Genomic DNA, 26,672 nt, shown 5'->3' on the forward strand with positions numbered 1-26,672 from the left:
GCTTTTGTTTCTGTAAATTGTAACCTCTTTTGTGGGAATTGAGGAGAGGAAACAATCCAGCCTCTTTTTATAGTTTGATCAAACTGCATAAAATTCATTTTTCCTTTTGTCATTTTTGCCTATTTTGTATACAGCTGGCAAATGGCCAAATTAAGGCAGCCAAGATAAGCAGGGTCCCTAGGCTAAGCTAGTAACTGTCAATTTCAGTTGAGTTATGAAGGCCTGAGATTCAGGAATGTCCTCACTAACAAACATAAAATAATGTTGAATCAATTATATGAGAGTTCCAAGATCTGGTGAAGAGGACCCATGATATTAGTTATCCTTAGTCAATCCCTGCCAACTTGCCTTTCACCGTATGGCCATAAACTATATTCTTATCCTAATAAAGGGAAAAAACAAGGTCATAATTCCACTTACCATGATAGAACTAAGTTGTATAAAGCAAAATTCACATTTAACCTTCCCACAAATAGCAAGTAAAGTCTGATTGTTTACTCTTCTCCTTGATAGCTTTTAACATAAATGCTATATGAGGTAAAAAGAATGATACATGAATATAATAGTATACAATCAGGATACTTCATGTTATATGAGAAGAAATGGGAAGGAAAAAAATATTAGAGAGAGAAATAAAGAGAGAGGGAGAGGCATGCACAAATATTTTCAGAACATTAAGAAGGGAGAAATATTTATAATAATTGCAGTATTATTTTCTTTAAGTGGTCTTTGATCATAGGTAATTTTCTAACTATACTTTCCCATTATGTATTTCCTTTGCTTTTGACAAACACCTCATCTAGTTGTCATTCTTTACTTCATAAGAGTGACTTAAAATGTCATTTCTAGGGGCTGGGGATGTGGCTCAAGTGGTAGTGCGCTCGCCTGGTATGCGCGGGGCACTGAGTTTGATCCTCAGCACCACATAAAAATTTAAAGAAAAAATTAAAGATGTTGTGTCCACCGAAAACTAAAAAACAAATATTGAAAAATTCTCTCTCTCTCTCTCTCTCTAAAGAAAAAGTCATTTCTATAGTGTCTGAGTCATTATCAATTCTGCCTAAACAGGGTCATAGTAGTGAGCCATTTTTTTTAATCTAATATGGCATAGTAATAGTAAGACATCCTCCAAGTATCTAAACATTGTTGTGTTTCCTGATAGAATCATTTGTCCACTTGAAATTAAGCCTTGGGTAAGCACAGATAAGGCTGCTTGAACAGGAAGCAAAAATATTGCTAGTGGATCACTAGGAGTATTAGTAAGTGGTACCACTCTCATTTCAAATCTGTGATTTCTGGTCTGTAAATATGCCAATGGTAGGAACATATTACATATTAGACATTGACTCAGAGACTGTCCAGTCTTCCAAAGAACCTTGCCATAGTCCTGCAAGTTATTGCCATCTAATTGGCAATGTAAGTAGTTTTAAAAGACAACTCCCCTTGTACCAGCAAGTAAATTGCTTTAGGGTAGTGGTAAAAATGTTAACATATTTAACATTAACATATGAACATGGGCCAATTCTCAAACTCCATTTGCTGTGAAATCAGTTTCTTGATTAGAGGTAATACTGTATGGGATAGCATGATGGTGGAAAAGGCCTTCTGTAAGTTTGTAGATGGTAGTTTCAGTAGGAACATCTCATACCAGAAAGGCACATCTATTTCCAGACAAAAAGTTTCTATTCCAAGAAGAACAAAAGGGTGCCCCCTCCACAATGGGAGCAGTCCAAGAAATCAATCTGTGAGCCGATAGCTTTCAGATCACCACAGGTAGTTGCTATAGAAGGAACTCTGTGATTGTCATGGCTGCTTGGAGATTGGGGACTTAATATTGGTCAGATTAAGTTTGCCCTTGGTGAATGGAAATACATGTTTCTGATTATGATGGACATGTCATTATTTGTCATGAGCCCACTGAATAATCTGCAGTTTTCTAAAGAAAGGGGATGATGACTAGTTTCCAGAGAACAGGTCATCATCTCCACCTTGTGGTCCATCTGGACAAGTTCATTAAGCATTATCTTTAAATTGATCTTATGTTTGTTTCCATTGGTTACACCAGCACCTTTCCACAACTGCCAGAACCAAAGTCACTACTCAGCGACAGCAGCAGCAGCAGTTACTGCAATCATTTTAATAGATTTCCTCATAAAATAATTTTTTTTCTTTGTCCTCCAGTTAATATGTTTCTATGATTCTTTCGAGTTGAGTAAATGAATGCTAGGAAGATCTATCACACTTATTGCATTCAGGTCTATTCTGATAGTATTTTAAATAGGATCATTTTGTAAAGTGCATTTAGAATCTTTCATTGCAACCATAAAAATATTGTAATTTTGGTCTTGTATCCTGAAAACTTGCTTTTCTCTGTTTTTCTAGATGATTCTTTAAGATATTTTCTAAATTTTTCTGTCTACTAACAGGAAGACTTAATTCTTTTTTTTTTTTAAAGAGAGAGAGAGAATTTTTAATATTTATTTTTTAGTTTTTGGCAGACACAACATCTTTGTTTTTATGTGGTGTTGAGGATTGAACCCGGGCCGCATGCATGCCAGGCTACCACGCTACCGCTTGAGCCACATCCCCAGCCCAAGACTTCATTCTTTCAGATACATTTATCTTTTATTTCATGTTGTTGGCAGTTGCCTTATTTATAATCATAAAAAAATTATGTTGAATAAAAGTGGTAAAATTGATCTTCTCATACTCTGCCTTATATTAGAAAGAAGATATTTTTTTAATTCATTCTTTCTCCATCAAGTACAATATAAACTGAAGATGTCCCCCATCAGTTTTAGAAATTACTCTTCTTTTCTTTTTCAGTGCTGGGGATAAAACCAAGAGCCTTGAGGATACTTGGCATATGCTCTGTGGATCTGGAAAGTGGTTGGTTACAAAACATGTATATATATATAGATGTCAATTAATTGTATACTTTACATTGGTTAAAATGCTGACTTTCATAAATGTGTTTTTTATTTATATATGACAGTGGAATGCATTACAATTCTTATTACACATATAGAGCACAATTTTTCATATCTGTGGTTGTATACACAGTATATTCACAGCAATTCATTTCTTCATACCTGTACTTTGGATAATAATGATCATCACATTCCACCATCATTAATAACCCTATGCCCCTTTCCTTCCCCTCCAATCCCTCTGCCTTATCTAGAGTTTGTCTATTCCTCCTATGCTCCTGCTCCCTATCTCACTATGAATCAGCCTCCTTATATCAAAGAAAATATTCGGTATTTGTTTTTTGGGGATTGTCTAACTTCACTTAGCATTATCTTCTCTAACTCCATCCATTTACCTGTGATTGCCATGATTTTATTCTCTTTTATTGCTGAGTAATATTCTATTGTGTATATATGTCACTTTTTTTATCCATTCATCTATTGAAGGACATCTAGGTTGGTTCCACAGTTTAGCTATTATGAATTGTGCTGCTATAAACATTGATGTGGTTGTGTCCCTGTAGTATGCTGATTTTAAGTTCTTTGGGTATAGACCAAGGAGAGGAATCCTGGGTCAAATGGTGGTTCCTTCCCAATTTTTCAAGAAGTCTCCATACTATTTTCCATATCTGATGCATCAATTTGCAGTCCCAACAGCAGTGTATGAATGTACCTTTTCCCCCACATCCTCACCAACACTTTTTGTTGTTTGTATGCATAATAGCTGCCATTCTGACAGGAATGAGATGAAATCTTAAAGTGGTTTTGATTTGCATTTCTCTAATTGCTAGTGATGATGAACATTTTTTTCATCTATTTGTTGATTGATTGTACATCATCTTCTGAGAAGTATCTCTTAAGGTCCTTGGCCCATTTATTGATTGAGTTATTTGTGATTTGTTTTAATATTTAGCTTTTTGAGTTCTTTATATACCCTAGAGATTAGTGCTCTATCTGATGTTTGAGGGGTAAATATTTGTTCCCAAGATGTAGGCTCTCTATTTGCCTCACAGATTGTTTCTTTTGCTGAGAAGAAACTTTAGTTTGAGTCCATCCCATTTATTGATTTTTGATTTTTAATTCTTGTGCCAGAGGTGTCTTATTAAGAAAGTTGGTGCCTAATCCCAGATGATGGAGATGATGCCTACTTTTTCTTTTATTAGATACAGGGTCTCTGGTTGTATTCCTAAGTCCTTGATCCATTTTGAGTTAAGTTTTGTGCATGGTGAGAGATAGGAGTTTAATTTTATTATGTTGCATATGGATTTCCAGTTTTCCTAGCACCATTTGTTGAAGAGACTATCTTTTCTCCAATGCATGTTCTTGAAAACTTTGTCTAATATAAGATAATTGTAGTTTAGTGGGTTAGTCTCTGTGCCCTCTATTCTGTGCCATTGGTCTGCCAGTCTGTTTTGGTGCCAATACCATGATGTTTTTGTTACTATTGCTCCATAATATAGTTTAAGATCTGATATAGTAATGCCACTTGCTCCACTCTTCCTACTAAAGATTGCTTTAGCTATTCTGGGTCTCTTATTTTCCAGATAAATTTCATGATCACTTTTTCTATTTCCATGAAGAATGTCATTGGAATTTTGATTGGAATTGCATTAAATGTGTATAGTGCTTTTGGAAGTATAGTCATTTTGATAATATTAATTCTGCTTATCCAAGAGCAAGGTAGATCTTTTCAATTTCTAAAGTCTTCTTTGATTTCTTTCTTTAGGGTTCTGTAATTTTCATTATATAGATCGTTCACCTGTTTTGTTGATTCTCAAGCACTTTATTTATTTATTTATTTATCGAAGCTATCGAGAATGGGGTAGTTTTCCTCGTTTCCCTTTCTGAGGATGTGTTACTACAGAAATGCCTTTGGTTTATGGGTGTTGACTTTATATTTTGCTACTTTGCTGAATTAATTTACTAGTTCAAGAAATTTTCTTGTGGAACTTGTGGAACTTTTAGGGTCTTACAGGTATTGAATCATATCATTAGCAAATAGTGCCAATTTGAGTTCTTCTTTTCTTATGTGTACCTCTTCAATTTTTCATCTGTCTAATTGCTCTAACCAATGTTTTAAGAACTGTGTTAAATAGAAGTGGTGAAAGAGGGCATCCCTGTCATGTTCCAGATTTTAGAGGGAATACTTTCAGTTTTCCCATTTCTTTATTTTCTCTTGCTGTTGATTTTTAGTTTCATTCCATTAAAGTCTAATGAGATGAGGAAAAAGTTTCAATTTTTTGGACAAGTAATGGCATTCTTTATGACCTACATTTATTCAGTTTGGGGAAAAGTTTCATTAACTGGTACAATGAGTGTTGTAGTTTGGGTGTGAGAGGTTCTCCAAAAGCTCACTTGAGAGACAATGTGAGATGGTTCAGAGGGGAAATGATTGGGCTGTGAGATCCTTATGCCAATCAGTGAAATAATGACCTGATGGGATTCATTGAAAGGTAATTGAAGGTAGGTGGTGTGTAGGTGTAGGTGGCAGATAATGGTGGCCTGGCTTTGGGGTATATATTTTGTATGTAGCAAGAGCGTCTCTCTCTCTGTGTGTCCTGGTCATGATGTGAGCTGCTTCCTTCCAGCACACTCTCCCAACAGGATGTTCTGCCTCACCTGGAGCACAGAAGAAATGATCCAGTGAAAAAGCTGACTTAAAAAAAATAACTATTCCCCAGTTTTGGTCCACTTTGATCATAAAATTGTTCTGTGATATTTTCCTTATTGGACAGCCTTTGGACTACTTGTGGTTTTATTTATCTATTTTCTACACAATTTATATAATTTTTATATTGCTTTCAGTGTTAGTAATTATTATAATAGATAACAAGCTGAGGTTTGAAGGAAACGTATGAAGATTTTATTTTTCAGTCATTCCAAATGATTAGAGTTATGGGTGGGATGAGGCAATTAGCTACTGAGAAAAGAGAGAAAAATTAGACAAGTTCTTCATAATTACAAATTATAGAACAGTAAACATAATTGAAAACTGTCTACAAAATTGGTACATTTCACAATATAACATTAATAAATGTAGGTAGCATTGTGTCCTATTTGAGGTGAGAGAAAATGTCTTTCCTGTTCCTGATCTGTATTAACACAACCTATAATTGAGACCTAGTATCTAAGTCCAAAGTATGATTATGAGAGTGGGAAAACAGTTGAATTTACTTGAAGGATTAAGAGTAAATAATAATGAGCTAACGAAACCAAATATTTTCTTCAATAGCACAACTGTAGAAAGCAGATAAAAATCATTATGTTTCTAATTCCATACACATTCTATTGGGAATTGACTTAGCTGAAACTAGGCAAACATACTTCCAGATGCTCAGGAGAGAAGTGATGCTTAGGCTGGGTTTATAGTAAAATATAGAAGAAATACTGGTTTCTGAAATCCAACAGAAGGATTTAGTCTTTTTACACAATTGAAATTATTGAGTGTTTTCTTTAAGAAAGTTAAAGGTACAAAATTCTGTACTAAAATTAAGTTAAAGTAGGCCAAGAATTTGAGAAACCATATTGGTACTCTGAATAAATCCTTACTAGTCTTATCACAAAGAATAATTATAATTAAGCTCAATAGGTTTATAGGTATGAAGAATAAATTACACTATTAAATTTATACATAGTTTCATATAGTTTTTTCTTCTCCAATGTTTGATTTTTCTTTCACCTAAAATATTTATACTCCTTAGCCAGGAATCAAAATTATGGAAAAAAACCTTTGAGTTAATTATGGTAGGTTGTGAAAATTTGTCCCAACAGTAGGGAGTCTAGCATTGTAACTGCTTTTTGCTGGAATACACTAGAAGAAGTCCATCTGTTAGGACTCCCAGGTTCAGGCTGAATAAACTTCTCCTTTTTTTGCTTCTTTCCTGGTTTAGCAAACTTTTGGCAACAAAACAGACAGCATTTAGTGATGATGAATATCACATTTGCCACACAGGCCAGCAGAAAAACAACCACATCTAAAGAGTAATACTGGAACCAGGAGAGGGCATGGGCAACAACCAAAGGTGTTTAGTTTCTTTGTGGTACATGACAAACTTGATCCAGATGATAGCTCAACTGGATTCTTATGATGAATTATTGATAATGTAACAGCATTCTCTTTATCTCTAAAGGAAAATCATAAGACACCAAGTTTTAAAGCCAGTTAATTGGTTGAAATTTTCAAGTCTCTAAAATGTTCATTGAGTTTACAAAAGTGGGTCAAATAAGTGCCATAGAACAGCCTGAAAAGTATTGTTCTTTGAACTGTTGTCTTGGACAACTCGGCTTCTAAGTTGGAGGTTTATTTATTTCTTTACTTCCATTTCAAGTTCAAATGTAATTAAAACAAAAATTGTGCTTGAAAAGAGTGAATTCAAAGTAGTATAATCTCTTTAAGTTGGATATTTCTGGTGCATAAATATTCCCAAAGTTAAAATGGAATGTCAAGTGGGAAGCTTAATCTTTTCTAGAGACCAAGTCGTAGTAAACCATTCTCAGAATAGTAAGTGAAATGGTTAAATGCTATTTGAAAATGATCATCTTGACCTTTTTGAAGAGGCATTTGGTCAGGGTGGGTGAAATGACTTAACAATTATATTTCTTCTCTTCTATTCTACCTTTTGCCAGAAAGACCATTTTTAATTAAACACATGTCAGCTTTTGATACTAGTGTGACCAAAGTTTCCACATGGATCCTCATGTATTTAGATTAATATCCAGATGTGGTTATTTTAGTTACATATTTTTTATTTGTTTACTCACTTAAATCCTGTGTATCTGCACAATATATGATTTATGACTTCTACCTTTTCAAATCTACTAAGTTTTCTTGTCATAAATATACCTTCATCACTTAGGTTACATTCATTACATTCCATCAGTCTAATGTGCACTTATATTTATTAATTTTTTATACTATTTATTTATTTATTTATTTATTTATTTTTATGTGATCCTGAGGATCGAACTCAAGGTCTCATGCATGCGAGGCAATCAATATACCACTGAGCTATAATCCTAGCCCATATTTATTAATTTTAAAATAATTTATGTCTTATTGTAAAGGTATTCAATATCATTTTATTATGTCAATAGATTCTGTGTGTTCTTTTTTTGTTCATTTAGACTTATTTAATTCGAAGTTTAATTAGTAGGTACATAAAATTGAGAATGGTATACTTTAAAATCACTTCAAATAATATTGTAAAAATATTAATATTTAATTTTAGCTGTTATTTGGAAAATAATGGTAATATTATTGGAGGTAAAATTGCTTATTTTGGTTATGGGTTCAGTAGGATTTTTCTTACTTTTTCACTCACAGCCTTCCTGTATACTTAAATTCAGCATGTCTTATAAACAGGGTAGATAGTTAGTGTTAAAAAAATATGGTCTTACATTCTTTGTCTGATAGTAATTCCAGTTTTTATAATTAATGTAAACTGTAATATCTTCACATTTGAATTCACCATTTTATTTTATATTCACTTACTGTTTTTCTCACCTGAATTATATTTCCATTCTATTGTTTTCTTGAATTTTAAAGTACTTTTCCACTGACATTTATTACTATTTTTTGTTCATGCATTGCTAAAGTGTTCATTTAGGAGATGACCTTCTTATACAGTAAGATTAGTGTAATAGTTGTAATGAATGTTGACTTGAATATAGATATACATGGCACAATGTACTTAAGATTGTCACTTCCATTAGAATTAGGGACATCTTGGTAACTAAAGAACTATTTAACTAAAATTAAATATTTACATGATTCAAAGTGCACTATAAAGAAATTAATCTGTGTATTCATCATAGGTGAGTCTTTCATTCTGCGATGGAAAAATATTTGTAAATCAAGTATCTCATAATGGACTTGTATCCTGTGTCTGTCTTGTTTTGGAAAAACATTGGGAAGAAATGAAAAAGCAGTAAGTACTTTTACTAATTCTACTACCAGTTCTATATTATCATAACTTATAATTGATATCTTACGTCTATTTCCAAAGACTGAATATGAGAATCAGTGTAACCAGATCATTACTTTTATGTGGTTAAAAGAAAACAGAATAAATGTGTAGGTAGGAAACAGTATATTTCTTATTTGACATCCTTTCTTGGAAATGACTCCAGCAAGAAGAAGATAAAAGTCTTAACAGGTCCTGAAGAGAAATAATGCTAAGGCTGCATGTACAAGCCAGCACTACCAGTCTCCCAAAACAAAAGAGAAGGGTGAATCTTGACACACAATCTTAAGTATTGAATACCTTATTCAGAAAAAGTTAACACTACAAAACTCTACACCCAAGTGAAATTAAACCATGCTGAGTATTTGCAAATCTATGTTGACACTATGAGTATACTTTTGAAAGTTCTTGTATCCATGAATAAGTTATGAACCACAGGCCAGCTCGGTAAATTAATACTGTACAACTTGTAAATTCCAGCAGTAATTTTCAATAGACACTTATATCATTTTATTATTATTATTTTTTCCCATCTCCCTTTGTCCTGAAATAGTTCTAACTCTTAAACAAGCAGTATATTTTGGAAAACTGGGCTGTGTCTTGATGAGATGAGTTTTGAAAAGTGATTTTGTAAGCAGAAGAAGGAGCCTGGTTCATAATCTCTTCTTGTGAAATTGAACTGGAGGAGGTCCATCTGTCAGGACTCCCAGGTTTGGGTCTAGATACAACTATGCCCTTTTCTTCTTCTTTCCTGTTTTAGCAAACTTCTGGCAACAAAACAGACAGCATTTGGTGATGATAAATATCACAGTTGCACCACAGGCCAGCAGGAACCCAAGCACATCCAAAGAGTAGTACTGGAACCAGGAGAGGTCATGGGCAGCCACCCGGAGGTGTTTAGCTCCTTTGTGGTGCATGACAAACTCAATCCAGAAGACAGCTCGATCCAGAGGCTTCACTGGCTGTTCATGGTGAATTCTTGATAGCCTCATAGCATTCTCTTTATATCTAAAGGACAAACCATAAGACACCAACATTTAGAGCAACTTAATTTGCATAAGTATATTAAGTCTATGTAAGGCTTTTACAAATGTTCATAAAACTGAATCTAAACAAGTGCCTTAGGTAGCCACAGAAGAGCCAGGTTGGTGACACAGGTCTCTATTCCTGCTATTTGGGAGGCTGAAACAGAATAATAAGTTCAAGGCTAAGTCTGGGCAACTTAGCAAGACATTGTCTCAAAATTCAACAAAGTGGGCTGAGGATGTAGCTCAGAGGTAGAAAATTTGCCTATCATGAACAATGCACCTGAGTTCAATTCTCAGTACTACACACAAATGCAAAGAATATCCATAGAATATTGTTGTTAAAGATGTTAGATCATCATAGAAATTTTAACTTTTAATTTGGAATTTTCTTATAGGCAAATATTTTTCAAAGAGAAAATGGAAGGTTGATTAGAAAAATAAATCATTTGCCACAGATAAAATGATAATAAGCCATTCTAAGCATTATAAATAAGATAGTTAATTGCAGTTGAAATGATCATCTTGAAGTCATTGAAGAGAAATTGTCATAGTGGGTGAAATTACTTTTAATCAGTCTCTCTGTTTTTAATCTTCTTTATTGCTCTCTACTGTCCAATTTGTACCTAGTATCCATGTCAGATTATAACACTGGCTCAAAGATTTTCACTCATAATCATAATCAGAATAACATCCAGATATACTCTTTGGACTACTGTTAGACCAGGATGCAAGAAAAGACCACTGACTCCAATTAAAATCAAATAAAAGCACCCTTATTATTTCGACCAGGGGCTGCCTCTCCCACCAAAAACCACGGGAACATGACAGCCCTGCGGCTTTCTTGTAGCATAGCTTTATAGCCCAGAAAGTTACAAAAGGGAAGTTATAGATAACAAAACTCTGAGGAGCATAACACAAAGGCTAGTTTACATTTTTGCTGTCCCCAAAGTCAGAATTTATGAAGGTTATTAGAGCCTCAGAGAGGGTCGTTATCTGGCCAGGGAAAGCAAAGATTTGTGAGGAGTCACTGAAGTTTCAGAGAGGGCTGCTATCTGGTCAGAGAGCCAGGCATGGGTGAGTTCAAGGCAGACATTCCAAGCTAGTTCAGAATTTGCAGTAATTTATAGTAAAGCCGAAATTATCTTTTCATGGCTTTGTGGTGAGATGGCTCCCAATTTTAAGAGAAAATCAGACTGGGTCTAGCACAACTGGACCACAGAAGGTCACATACTAGAAATGTTCTCTCCTATCATTCTTCCTGTGCATACTATGTTACAGACACAAGTTTTTGTTTTCAGTTTTCTCCTGAAGCCCCCAATGTCCATCTCAGTCCACCAACTTTTCTGCCGTGAGTGTTCCTGTCCCCTCTTTTTTTTGCCTCATCCCAAATTCCTGCACTCATCCCATGCCCCATCCATTATGCATTAGCAAACATTATCAGAGAAAACATTCAGCCCCTGTTTTGGGGGGATTTGTTTATTTTGCTTATCATCATATTCTCAAACTCCATCCATTTACCCGCAAATGCCAAAATTTCATTCTTTCTTAAATGCTAAGTAATATTCCATTGTGTATAATATTCCATAGTTTTGTTATCTATTCATCTATTGAAGGGCATCTAAGTTGTTTCCATGGTTTGGTTATTGTGAATTGTGCTGCTATAAACGTTGAAGTGGCTTCACCACTGTAGCATGCTGTTTTTAAGTTCTTTGGATATAGACCAAGGAGGGGGATAACTGAGTCAAATGGTGGTTCCACTTCAAGTTTTCCAAGGGATCTCCATACTGCTTTCCAGATTGGTCTCACAGATATGCAGTCCCACCAGCAAAGTAAGAGTGTGCCTTTTCCCTTACATCCTTGCCAACACTTATTGTTGCTTGTATTCTTGATAACTGCCATTGTGACTGGCATGAGATTAAATCTTAGAGTAGTTTAGATTAGCATTTCTCTAATTCCTAGATATGTTGAAAATTTTTTATGTATTTGTTGATCGATTGTATATCTTCTTCTGAAAAGTGTCTTTTCAGCTCCCTAGCCCATTTATTGATTCGGTTGTTTGTTTGTTTGTTTGTTGGTGTTAAGTTTTTTGAGCTCTTTATATATCCTGGATATTGGTGCTCTATCCATCTTGAGTGTGGCAAAAATTCGCTCCCAAAATATAGGCTCTCTCTTCACTCATTAATTGTTTCTTTTTTTTTTAAATTTTTATTTTTTTTTATTGGTTGTTCACAACATTACAAAGCTCTTGACATATCATATTTCATACATTAGATTGAAGTGGGTTATGAACCCCCAATTTTACCCCAAATGCAGATTGCAGAATCACGTCGGTTACACATCCACAATTTTACATAATGCCCTATTAGTAATTGTTGTATTCTGCTACCTTTCCTATCCCCTACTATCCCCCTAATTGTTTCTTTTCATGGAAAAGAAGATTTTGCATTTGAATCCATCCTATTTATTGGTTCTTAATTTTATTTCTTGCACTTTAGGAGATTTGTTAAAAATGTCAGAGCCTAATCTGACATGATGATTTGGGCCTACTTTTTCTTCTGTAAGACATAGGGTCTCTGGTCTAATTCTGAGGTACTTGATCCACTTTGAGTTTAGTTTTGTGCATGGTGAGAGGGATTTAGTTTTAGTTTACTGCATATATATTTCCAGTTTTCCTAGCACCATTTGTTGGAGAGGCTATCTATTTTCCAATGTTAGTTTTTGGCACCTTTGTCTAGAATGAGATAACTGTCTTTATGTGGTTTTGTCTCTGTGTCTTCTATCTGTACCATTGGTCTACATGTCTATTTTGTTTCCAATATTATGCCTTTTTTGTTACTCTAGCTTTACAGTATAGTTTAAGATGTGGTATTGAGATTCCTCCTGCTTCAATCTTCTTGCTAAGGATTGCTTTGGCTATTCTGGATCTCTTATTTTTCCAAATAAACTTCATGACTGCTTTATATATTTCTATCAAGAATTTCATTGGGATTTTAATTGGAATTTCATTAAATCTTTGCTTTTGGTATAATGCTTTTGGTAGTATGGCCATTTTGACAATATTAATTAATATACATATTATTTTAAATATTCATATAGTTCTATTGCTTATATGCCTGGGAGTGGTATTGTTGATATAAAAATGAAAATATGATTGTGATTTCTTTGTGCAATATGAATTACTTAGATGGTAGAGAGGTGCCGACAGGCACGCACGCGCTCCTATCTGGGGAGCTTTAGCAAGACGTTGCATTGCTCCTCTGTTTTTCTGTTTCGGGGCCAGGTTTCTGTTTTCTTGTGTTTTGTTCTGTGTTCTATATGTTTTTTGTTTGTTTGTTTGTTTTTGTGCCGTTTGTTGTGTGACTTCTGTGGTAAAAACTTAAGGATATTGGACATGAAAATGGGTAATAAAGCAAGTAAGCCTGACACCCCTTTGGACTGTGTTTTAAGGAATTGCGATGAACTTTACCCCCCTTTGTTTAGCAGGATGAGAGAAGCCCCTAGTTGGCTGCCTGGAGCACACCCACTGCAGAGGGCAATGCCTGCTGGGGATCTAAGAACTGAGTATTTCCCAGATTAACAAGTGAAACTCTTTTAAAACCTCATGCCCCTCCAGATCAAGAGAGTCACAAACTTTGGGGCAGAGTCCCCTGTGTGTCTGTCTCCTTTATTAGCAAAGCAATAAACCTCCCTTTCTCTTTTTCCCAAAACCCTGTCCTCATTATTAAATTGGCATTAATTGGCCTCAAGGTCAGAAACCAAACTTTCAGTTACAAATTTTGACACCTCAGGGAACTTTGAAGGCACCCCCAGGGAACTTTTTGAGAGCTGACTACTGAAATGTTAGGAGATATGGAGCACGCCTGGGGTGGAACCGAACCAGAGGAGCTAATTCTGTAAGTAAAAGGAGGGACTGAGGGACTCCCAGCAGCTGCTGAAGCCCTGTTGCTTCGGGGAATTCCTGCCTTCCTTCCTTGCACTGTAAGGAATATGCCACCTCTGTCTACTTAAAAAAGAGAAAAAGAAAAAGGGGACACTAAATGCAGTAAAGTCACCACCGAGACCCTTAATTTTACATTTCAGGTTGCCCCTCTGTGAAAACATCTGGTCCCCTTGTGGGGACATCTATGGTGCCACTGGTGTAGGAGATTTTTCTCTTATCTGCTCTGTTTTAAAGGTTTCTGTCTGTCAGCCATAGTCTGGAGCTCCTTTCTGTCTATCTGTCCTGTGTCTTTGTTTCTGGCCCTTTAAGACATGTGCAATAATGTGTTGATATTATAAATTCTTTCTTGAGATTGATCTTGGCTGAATGTGTGTCTAAAAGATGATGTTTTATTGTAACTATCTGGTATCTGAATGGGTTTTTGAAACATTGCACAATCTTGCAGTTAAACGTTGGGTTTAGGTAATTGTTTAGTTTATGATTTCAGATAATTCATGCCAGAGAACTTAAATACTTAGGATGGAAAACTAAAGAACTCTACTTCCAAGTTGGCAAGTAACTCCCAATCATTCAGTTTTTTTTCACCAATTTTGAATTGGGTAGCCTGGGAAAATGTCACTGTGTGTACCAGTGCATTAATTTGGACAAGGATAGTAAATCATAGTATGGTATCTGTTGACAAAACAAGATGTGAAGATATAAAATTTTGTGAATTTTATCTTAAACTTGTATCATAATTTTCAACATCCGAACCTGAAAATTATGACTTATGGTTAAAATGCCTTAGGCCTGAGGTGTCTGCTCAGAATAGCAGTTTTTCCCTGCTCCTTCCAGACCTCAGCCAGGATTTATGTTAAAATGCAAATGAAAGAAGCCTGCAAGCTCAGTAGGAGACTGATCTAAGGCCTAAAAAAAAAAAAAAAGTAAATTGTATGGTATTTATTAATTACTGGCCAGTCATTTTTTCTAGGACTCTTGATTTTTTTCTTAGATTCTGTATTTTTTTAAGCTCATGATTTTGATCCTACAGACCTAGGTTAATGTTTTTCTGATCAGTTCTATCTTTGACCAACTGTGGAGTTTTTGAAACATTACAATGGAGATTTCACCTGCGAAAAGCTACAAGGCCTTTACTATTGTTATGTGTGCACATTTGTGTTATGTGTTGTATGTCTATGTGTACATATGTCCATATATCATACATATGATATACAAAATAACATATATAAGGAGCGCTCATAAAAACAAATTTAAAAAAAGTAGATCCAAAGATCTTTAATTCATGTGATTTAAATGGTTCAATTTAAATTGGATAAACAGATAAAAATAAATGTCTTTAAATTTAAGCTTACAAGTTTTTCTAGGTGTTCAAAAAAACTAATAAAATATTAATGTCTATAAAATGTCTAATATGTCTTGGTTCTAGGACTTTTCTTTCAACAAGAAAAATGGTTAACACTGTTCAATACATTTGTCTAATATTTTGATAAATAAGTAAAGTAAATTTGATATGGGATTACTCATTCATGACTACTTTTGTTAGATATCTGATTAATTTACTAAGGTCTGTATAAGTTTGTTTTTACAATCAGTCATGTTAAAAAGACAAGAATTTCTTAAAACATAAGTTTACCCATAATATTGTGTTTATTACACAAACTATATGTTTTTACTCTTGTTAATTTTATTTTGTAATTTCCTTATAAATGATCTACAGATTCCCTGTTAGTGTTTTGGCATACCCAAATATATCAGATTCTTCAAATATGAATATTATTTTCCATCATTTCTGTGTTATCGATAAAAGTTTTTAAAAACTTTTATGACTATAGACCTGTGCATTTACATTTTATATTTTTATGTAAAATTTCATTAATTGGTCTATTTTATATTGAATTACTTCTAAATTAAGAAATATTCTTTTCATATTTAGTTTTGTCTACTCTCTGATAGTAATATAGCTACAAGAGCTTATTTATTTATTTTGTATTAGTGAGGATTGAACTCAGTGGTCCTCCACTACTCTAATCCTTCTTATATTTTACTTTGAGACAGGGTCTCTTTAAGTTGCTGAGGCTTGCCTTGAGGTCACAATCATGTCTCTGCTTAAGAAATCGCTGAGTTACAGGCATGCACCACCATGCCCAGCTGCAACACCTTGATTGAACTTAAAATCTTTCATATCTTTTCTCATAGAATTTCTATGTAATTAAGTTAAACATATCTCAAAAAAGAGTATATGATGCCATATATATATGATGGATTTTTAAAATCCAATCTGATTATCTTTTAATGATGTAATTAATAATTATGATAGATATTGATATAGTACTATATAAATCTACTAACTTATTCCATGTTTTATTTACCATTTTTCCTACTTGCATTATTTTTTTATTCCTTCTCATCTAATTTTAAAGTATTTTAGCATTCAAAATTGTAACAAATTTTTTTTTTCGGTAATCCATTGTCAAAGTATTCAGATAAGTGGTGCCCTCTGTAAATAATGAGTATTGGTAGTCATGATCAATGCTGACTTGATGGTAGAAATCTAAGCACTACACATTTTACAGAACAATTTTTGTTGTATCAAGAGAAAATTTGATTATAAAAGATATTTTATAAAAATTGAAATTATTTGTTTTCCAAAGTACACCATTATAAAAATGATGAACTCATCCATTCAGAATAGAAGAAAATACATGCAAATCAAATATCTCAATATAAACGTGTCTCCATAATAAAGACTACTGACAATTCAATATTAAGACAAGTAACCTAATTAACAAAGGATTTAAAGACTTGGATAATTATTTGCACGGAGAATAAACATGACTATCTAGTATGCATGTGAACAACAATTCATAATTTTAAACAACCTGTGAAGTAAAAATCAAGGTCACAATTAGTTGCCACTTCATAACCACTAGGATTGGCATTATAAAAAGAAGACAGATGATAGCAACTTTTAGCAATGATGTGGAAAAGTTAGAACTCTCCTATACTACTTCTAGGAATGTAAAATCTTGCCAATTATTTGGCAAACAGAATGGAATTTAATTACTAACATGAAATTCTCATGTGAGGGAGTAATGCCACTCTTTGGCACTACACAAAAGAAATGAAAAAAAAAAAAACCTTTTTCCACACAAAACAAGCCATGTTCAAATATTTGAAATTAGAAAAAAAGCCCAAATGTCCATGATGTAATAAATGGTTGAATAAAATGTGTTATATCCATCCACACCAAAGAATACTATTCAGCAATAAGTAGAAATCACATAGTGCTACTTGTTTAAACATGGACAAAATTAAAAAACAGTATAGTAAGTGAAACAACCCAGTTGGAGCTGACTACCATTGTATGTCTGGTTCCATTTGTTTGAAATGTGCATCTGAGGCTAATTTTTAGAGATTGAATCTATATTAGTTGTGGCGAAGAGCTGGAGGTTAAGAGGGATTTGCTTGAAAGATATATGAGATTGCTTTTTGGCATAAAAGAATATTATAAAATTATCTCTTGAAGAAGAATTCTGAACTATGTGAACATAACCCAAATTATTTGACTTTTACAGCTCAAACAAGAAATTTATGGTATATAAATTATATATAATAGAATCTGTGAAAGTAAAAATAAATTTTGGGGAAAAATTTATATTTTCAGTAGAGGGGAAACACTTGAAGAAATCAGTATAGTCAATGACTTTTTATTTTTTTAGATGAGATTCCAAAAGCACATGCAACAAAAGGAAAAATAGACAATTAGGATTATGTTAAATTTAGAAGCTTTCATACTGCAAAGTTAACACCAAGGGAGTAAACAGAAAACATGCACAATTGGGAGGTAATACTTGTAAATACGTCATGTAAGAAAAGATGAATATCTAGAATATGTGAGGAATTCTAAAAACTCAGAAGCAAAATCCAAATTATTGCTGTAAAAAACAGAAAATGATCCCAATAGACATTCTGATTTCAAAAGAAGATATTGTATATGACAAAGTGCTCAACTTTATCATGGAGTGAGATGTAAATCAAACAACAATCAACCCACAAGGTTGAATTCAGAACTCGTTTGTAGTTTTCTACTCAAACTTTGAAAAACACCCATCTTCAGCATGCCAAAAAGAGCAGCAGCAGCAACAACAACAACAAAAATGAGAGATAATCTCATTGAATTGAATGGTCATAATCTAAAAGCGAAAAAATAACAAATGCTGATGAGGTAGAAGAGGACGGGGACCTCTTATAGTCCACTGAGAGGAATGCAAATTTGTATGGCCACTATGGAAAAAAAGAACATGGAGTCTCCTCAAATAATGCAAATAGAACTACCATAGGATTCAGCTTTCACATTACTGTATACTAACACAATGAAAATGAAATCAGTTTATCAAAGAGGTCCCTGAACTTCCATGTTTACCCGCATCACTATTCACAATAGTCAAGCTATAAATCTACTGAGGTGTTCATTGTTGGATGATGGCTAAACCAAACATGGAAATACACACACACACACACACACACACACCTGGTTTTTATTAAATATTTCATTCTTTTTTATTTATGAAAAAGAATGAAATATTGTCATTTCTACTAGCAAGGATGGAAGTGGAAGTAATTATGCTAAATCCTATATACTGGCACCAAAAGAAAAATATTGCATTTTCTCATTCTCATGTGGAGTCTAAAAAGCATTTAATAGAAGTACATTATTGAAAAGGAGTAATTAGAGGCTAGGAATTGTAGGAGCAGGGGGTCTAAAGAGAAGTTGAAAAACACAGAACAAGCTACAGTTAGATAGAAGGAATAAGTGCTACTGGTATGTAACACAATAGGAGGCTTACTATTGTTTATAATTTCTTATATATATTATAAAGAATTAGAGGAGAAGAGTTTGACATTTCCTAGCAGAAAACATTATGAATATTTAAGAATATGGAAATAAAAATTTCCCTGATTAGGTCATGGCATTTTATATACATGTATCAAATTTATCTGCCATACCAAATAAGTATATAAAATTAAAAAAAATGTTGGTAGTTTTGGAAATTTTAGGTATCAAATAGAAATATATTATTTCTTCAACTGCATTGTCCTTCTGTTCTCTTGTCATATTCGTAAAAACTGTGTTCTTTATATTTAGCTTTATAGTAAAAAATTTTTAGTATCACATTATTTTACTAATAACTAGTACTGCTAATTAAGTAAATTTGTAAGGTTAATTTGCAATGTAAAAATGATTGGTTGAGAATAACAGCACATTTCAAAGAGTTTAATAATTTTAGTTATTAACATTAGACTCAAAGAGGAATAAATCTTTTCTCATTTTCTAGGGTACCTAAATATAAATATTACTTTACTGAAAAAATTGTTATACTTACGAAGGTTCATTAATGACTGCATTCAATGCATTGAGTAAATCCATACTTGACATTGTAATAAAATTCAGTCTAAGAGCTGCTCCTTTGGCCTTCATGTGCATGACATTATCAGGTTGATCCGCAAACAAGGGAATGCCCACCAGAGGGATCCCATGATAGATGGCCTCATAGATGCCATTGGTTCCACCATGAGTTATAAAAGCTTTGGTTTTTGGATGACCTAGGATTGGAACAAATCAAGGGAAATTATTCATGTCAGAAATAAATTATCAAATATGTAATGTAAAGCAATGAAGATAAATTGTTTTCTAGGTAATAGATTCTTATAATGATGAATTCATATCACAATTATTTTCAATTCTTGGGGCAAGAGGCACCTGTGTCCTCTGGCGAGGTAGTGAAGATTATATGGAAGAGGTGGTATGTTATGTGAGATCTGAAAAATGAAGACAAGTTTGCTACCTAGACAAGTGGAAGGAGGACATGCTGGGTAGAACAACCAACCTGTGCAAACATAAGAGGGGACCTGGATTTATGTGTCCAATTAAAACAACAATGATGTCCCTGAGCATGCTATGAAGGGTGTCCAATGCAGCAGGGAGTGTGTTGTTGGTGGTTATGAAATCAGAGGTAGGATTGGCTATACTTCATTAGGAAGTACAACTACAGGATTAAGATCTTAAACTTGATTGAGAAGTGTTTTTCAGTAGAGAAAGATGATGATCAGAATGTTGTACCAGAACCTACCTCTGAGGGCTGTACCTTCCAAGTTCAGGACAGCACTCCTGGGACTTTTAACTTATATGCTACACAGCTGAGGCATAAAGTTTATTGTGTAGTATGTTTGGAATAAATTTGTCTTACTGTTTTTCTGCTAAAACTCTTTGTAAATGTGGTTTGTCATTATAGTACTTTTTACAACAAAACTGTACTAGAACAGTTCCAGACTGTATATATGTATAAAGATTGTCTTCTAAATGGGTTTCCTATTACTATGTGAAATTTCATATTTTACAGTGTCCTGTAAATTAGGATTAAATTCTATGCTTTCCCTAAAAAAATTTTTTTTAAAGATTATGGATTTTTTTTTTTTTTAGGATATGGAACATGCAGAGTCATTTGTAATAACAGAGACAAGGCTGTTTTTTATCAGCATTTCAAATAGCACTATTTTATGTCAAAGGGTAGGTGTAAAATTGTAGAAATAGGAGATAAGGGACAATCCATGAAGTGACCAAAAAATTCTTTGTGAGAGGTAATTACCCCTAAAATAAGGATACTTGGACTATGAACACAAACAATATGACTTTGTATAATAAAATGCCCACAGTTGTTTTTTATTCACTTTCTCCCTAGGACTAAAAAGAGAACTTTAAAAATCAGATTATTTTGAAATTTTCAAAACATTTTTTAATTATTATTTTTCGAATTGGCTATTAATCATGTTTTTGAGATTTATTCTGAGTCTTACCAAGAAGGTCATTCTGGGGAATCCATTTGTAAAGTCGAGTATTGGGTCCTAAGGTGGCTGGTTTCTTGCCATCATATCTCCATATGACCTGTTAGGGTAAAGCAAGCCTCTTATTAGTTGAGTTAAATTTCAAATTATAGGATATTAAAATTTGAAAGTGATTAAGAAAGAAATCACATGCTTAAATACCTATCATATGCAAGATAAAGAAATGAGATCAAGAGACAATAAATAATAATAACTATTGAAATGGGTATGTAGATAGAGAAATAATTTTCCTGTATTCATTTTTATATTTAATTAAGGTCATATAAATAGTAGCAGTAGTAACTTAGACAAATGAGTTTATCAATATCAAATACAAATATTTAGGAAATTGATAATTATAGATCTACAGCATAATGTGTAAAAAATTACTATTTACTTTCATTTTGTTTTAGAAATCTGTATTTTATACTAGTTCTTATCTACTAAATTTAATATTAACCTTTGTTTTGATATACGAAGATTACTATAACCACTTTCTCCATGAGTTACTAGGGTTTGGTCCTTGTAGGGTCACAGTTTCTAATTCACAGGATTCCATCTCCACCTTTTCTCTTATATCTTCCTTCTTGAGTAATTAATAGGGCCATGTCCACCATGATAAACTAAGTCTCCTTGTTTTGATGGATACCTGGACTCAGGGTTGGTGAGCCTGGCCTTCCTTTTTCTAACTAGCAGCACAAAAAATCATCATAAGTAGGCGCCTTCCAACATTTAGGGGGAGTATCAAGGCCAGGATTATATGGGATGATGATGCTGTATGATGCTATTCCGACTTTTAATTGCCTGCTATTGCTATTGCACTGATGCAATCACTGACTAATATTTAACTCCATGCTTCTTATGTCTGTAGTGTGCACAGTGTCCTCAGGAGTTCTGCAAGCAAAACAAGGAAATGAAAGAGCAGAATTTGGAGATTACTGTGTATCTGCATGTAATACTCTTTTAATACCAAGTTCATACTGCACCTGTATAATGTATTTCATTCTGAGCACAATGTTAATGTCAAAGTATTAATAGTCAAAAATATCCTTTGTGCTACTTTAGAAATTGCTGTATATATTTTTGTTTTAAATATGTTTTTGAGATAAATTTGCACTATAATGACATTTAATCTTTCACAGATAAAATATATGCAATTATAACTTTTTACAAGGTTTAAGATAACTAAATAGGTACTTATTTAGTAGCTATCTACCATTAGGGCACTTTATCTAACCTTTTGTGGAATCTGGGCAAGGGCTGATGCAATCACATTGGCCCTTTCTTCGGTCATGTTATTGACCATTGACCCCAGAGAAAACACCACAACACCCTTCTCTCCAGAGCTCTGGACAAAGTCTTCCATTTCCTGTAAAGGAAAGAATTTGTTACATCAAAAAGAGAAAAGACAGAACACAGAGTATTGTAAGGTTTGGTACAACCATTTAAGGAAATAAATCAAGAATTTAAGGAAATTATGTTGGGCTGTCTTAAAAATTAAGTTATAATATACACAATATAATATATAGTTATAACCATTTCTAAAGGTATAAAATCCTGTAGTATTACACATGCATATATTTCACATTTTTTATGCAAACAAACTCCAGAACATTTTTATTTTTTACACAGGAAATCTGTATAAGTTAAGCAATAACTCCTGGTTTCCTCCTCCCCTGGTCCATTGTCTACTTCTATTTTCTGCTAGTCAGGTATTCAGTAAGTGGATTCATAGTAATTTCTTTTTTTTTTTTTGACAGACTTATATTACTTAGTGTAATTTTTTTTTTAATATTGTAGCATCTATCCCAATTCCCTAATGTTTTTAAGGTTTAGTGATATTTATGTACATTTTATCAAAAAATTCATTATCATATACCTAGGTAATTTCCACCTCTTCATTTCCAGGAATGGAGTTTTATGATTGACTGTGGGCAAAAACCTTGTGAAGATCCTTCAATCAATTCTTCTATAATCTATCCAGAAGTGGAAATGGTAAACCATAAATTCATTCATAATTCAGTGGTGGCGTGTGTGTGTGCGTGCGTGCGTGCACGTGTGTGTGTGTGTGTGTGTGTGTGTGTGTGTGTGTGTTGCCAGAAGTTGAATCTAGGGCCTTATACATGCCAATCAAGTGCTTTACTAGTGAGCTACATCCCCAGCCCATGTTATCCTTCTTTTTTAAAAATGTAATCACTTAGTTTAGTTGGAGATTTCTTGTATGAAATACATTCCCTTTATTATGCATATATGCATATATATGCATTTCTCCCTGTCTCTCTGTATGTGTACACGTGTGTGTGTATGTATATGTATATGTGTGTGTGTGTGTGTGTGTGTGTGTGTGTGTTCAAGCAAGAAATGAAATAGTCACTATAGACTAGTGGGAATGTTTTTTTTTTTTTTTCTCCTTGACCAAATGCTTGTTGTCCTATCTAAAATTGCATCTCCTATAGGAGCTGGCTTTTGTGTTTCCTCTTTGCATTAGTATTTGGGTATTCTTCTTTGTATTGTCAAGAATCTTTTAAATTTGAGTCTTGTTAAATTAGCTTAACTAGAATCTGCCAACACTGATATCTAATATTTTATATCTGATTTAAGATATTTTCAGGTCTCTCAAACTCCTCCTTCCCCAGATATCCCACTGACCTGCCTTCAGCAACTATCTTGTTAGGTTAGTTTGGCTAGAATCCCTACAGCCCCTTATGTTTTCTCTTAATAACTTTCTGCTGAGAGCCATAGCTGAGTCTGAATGATGCATGGCATTTTTGCCAGAATGGAGTGGTTGAGAGGTGATGCCAGCAAGCCATTGAGATGATAATGGTTATGTTAAGCTGTGTATATTAGACCCCTGCTGTCTGCCTCCGCCTGCTACTTTGGAGTTCTCCTGGGGATTCCCAGATAGTTCCCATTGGTTGGGGAAGTGCTGAAGGAGGGATTTCCAGTTTGTGTGGTGTGTCCCAGGAGAAGGCCTTCTACATGGCATTCACAGGAGTGCAGAGAATAAGGGAGCTCCTGTTTTGAAACTACAAGGCTGTGTGGTGGATTGGTTATTTTGTGCCCAGCCAGACTGCGGCAACTTTCTATCCACTGACCCTCACCTTACACCTTTTCTTCAAATCTATCTTTTTCCTTGTGTTCATAACTGGACTTAATTTATCTCCCTTTTCTACAAAATTCAATTGCAGTGGTGTCTACACTTACTGTGTAGATGCAAAATGTAGTCTGCCTTACTGTGTTTAATGTTTGTCATTAAATTTTTTTTCTTTAATCCCCAGAGAGGGTCATATTCATCTCCAAATTGCTTAATCTTTCATTCAGGAACGTACGTGTGCATCTTTAAAGCCTATGCCTTCACTCCTCACTGGTTGATTGGCTACCTATTGGGGAATAAAACTCCTGAAACTTTGTCCTGAAGAAATATCTGCTGACATTGGTAAGGGCAGATCATGTTTTTCAAGAACCTCACTATTCTGTTTAAGCTGATCTAAACACCAAGAAATTGGAGGCTACGCTAGTCTCCTAGGAGTCTCAGTTTTAAGGGGCAAGATTAGAGTTCTAGGCAAGCAAAAGCTGCTTACTGTGACAGGCATCTTTGATGGAAAGATAGCTGGGTACCTTACTGGCTGTCTCTCTGGAGTGGAGATAATTCCCTAACTCCTGGGCTCTAAAATTCCTTTTTGCTTGGTTAGACCTGAGACATATTTATTAATTTTCCCATGGGAACACATCAATCAAATGAAAGCTCTTTTCAAGCCCCTGCCAACTTTGTGTTCTGACAACTCTCTCTGCTTTCTTTCTTGTTAGTGTAATTTCAGTACAGATAGTTTGGATCTTTAATGCTACTTAGGGAAACTTTATATATCTCCAAATTTGCTCCTTGGTGGACTCTCCCTTTCCATCTCCTGTTTCTTCTTCCTTTAACATGTCATTGTTCCCCTCAGGTCCCTTGCACCCTTTGCTATGTCTCCTTCTAGGTCCTACCTCCTCCCTCTGCCTGTGCCCAGAGCTGCACTTTTCACTTCCCTCTTTAGCGCCTCTGTTCCTGCATTGATAATCACTTGTTCCTCTGTCTCAAGCAAGGGCTCTCAAGGAACTCGGGATCCTCTGAAAGCAACTACTTGAGGTTGAAAGGGAAAAGGCTAATTAGACATAAACTGAATATGTTGTCCACTTAGATGGGCTTCAAAGACATTTAGAGGGACACAAGATGTCTTGTCTCCCTCACCTAAAATGAAGACTTCCTTAAAAGCCTTCTTCACATATATTTTCATTCCAAGAATCTTTACCCTATATTGAATATATAATCTCACCTTATTGCATTTTATCAGAAACCCAATTTAGATGAAATATTATATAGAGATAATAGCAGTAAGTTTTGTATTACAGTGTTGCCTGATTCATGCCTAAAATTTTAGAATGGAAGCTGGAGATCTGTGTGTCTGCATTTGATGTTTTGTTTTCATGATTCAAGGCACCGTTTTTTCTTTTCCCATACAGTATTTTTCCACATAACAAATTTGTAGTTTATGCTTTTTTGTAGAAATTAATAATTTATTGGCTTCTCTTTTTCTAATCTCTACATAATTTGGAAACAACATACTAGATGCTCTTGCCGTTAGAAGTTTAACTCTGTTTCCTAATTGGCTTCCCAGGTTTCCCAGCCTCAGAAGGCTTTTAGAAGTCTATCTGAGATTTCTTTTGGAAAGATCTGGCAAAGCAAACCTCAAAAGCCTTATGATCAATTTCCATTCTTGCTTCATTGGTGAAAATAATCCACCCAATGCAATGAAATTAAACATATTTGGTCAGGAAGAATTACCTTACTTTACTTATCATTTTTCAGAAATGGAATTGAGTGGTGGTAGGTAAATTTCATGTCACAGAGGACAATATTTTGTGTTATTTTAACCTGTAAATTGGACACTGTCATGTTGTGCCCATCCTGACTAAATTTACAATTATAGGTTCCTCATCAAACTAAAGTATTCATTGTTTCTGCTGTCTTCCTGGTGTAAACTACCAGGAACAACATTCTGACTTTTTTTTGTGACTCTCTAAAGATTTCCCACAAGTTGAAGCTGGGAGGTTTTATGCTTTGCTCTAAGAAATCATCACAACTGTAACCTTGATATCTGTGCCATCACTAAAAGCACTTAAATTGCACATAAGGAAATTTGTCAGTTGTGATGTCTGAGTACTATGTTCTGTCTTCAGAAAGAATTGTTGTTTTGGCCAAAATTTCCTTGACTTCTGATGTTTGTTCTTAGTAATCTTTCATCCACTGACTGTCACCCTACACTTAGGCTTAATTTCATCTTTCTCGTTCTCTTTCTGGACATCCTATCTTACCTCTTGTATTGACACTGTCATTTCCATTTAACACAAATGGAGAAATCTTTTAAAAATAGGGTTGAACTACCCAGAACTTCCATTACTCTTAGATGTGCTTTTGGAATTGAATTGCAACATGTAGCCTCAAAGTTTGGCTTTAAGTACATATATTTGGATTTTAAATGTTCAATGAGATCAGATACAATGGTACTGCTAATAAAAGAGCAGACAAAAAGAATCTCTTAAGTGATCACTTAATAGTGAAATAAAAAATGATTGCTGTTTAATGTAACAGCTCTGTGTTTGGGATTGTATAGGGATTCTGGCCCTGTAAATGTAAAGGAAAGCATTCCCATGGTGAGAAAACACAAGGGGGAAAGGGGTAACAGGTGCTCTGTTTCCCACCCTTAGAATGCCCTATAATTTTTCTAAGGATCTAATAATATAGCTAATCTATGTGCTATGTCCAGCTGGTATGGCAATGCCCTGAGACTTCTGTGTTAGAGCCTCATCAAGCCTCAACCTTGATTGCAGGCACATAGCTCCTGGGAATAGA

General features: G+C 34.2%; 1 pseudogene across 1 annotated transcript in view; it reads right to left on the reverse strand.

Moving 5' to 3' along the window:
* Window positions 1-9,660: 9,660 nt before the first annotated feature.
* Window positions 9,661-26,672, reverse strand: part of LOC308654667 (UDP-glucuronosyltransferase 2B31-like) — a 101,253-nt pseudogene continuing 84,241 nt past the window's right edge. The window contains exons 8-11 of the transcript in view: window positions 22,020-22,151; window positions 20,756-20,843; window positions 19,285-19,504; window positions 9,661-9,940 (exon numbers count right to left, since the gene is read on the reverse strand). The product of the transcript in view is annotated as a UDP-glucuronosyltransferase 2B31-like (transcript). The remainder of the gene's footprint in view (window positions 9,941-19,284; window positions 19,505-20,755; window positions 20,844-22,019; window positions 22,152-26,672) is intronic.

Source organism: Spermophilus citellus (genome assembly GCF_964194105.1).
Source record: "Spermophilus citellus genome assembly, chromosome: 8".
NCBI classification, from domain to species: Eukaryota; Metazoa; Chordata; class Mammalia; order Rodentia; family Sciuridae; genus Spermophilus; species Spermophilus citellus.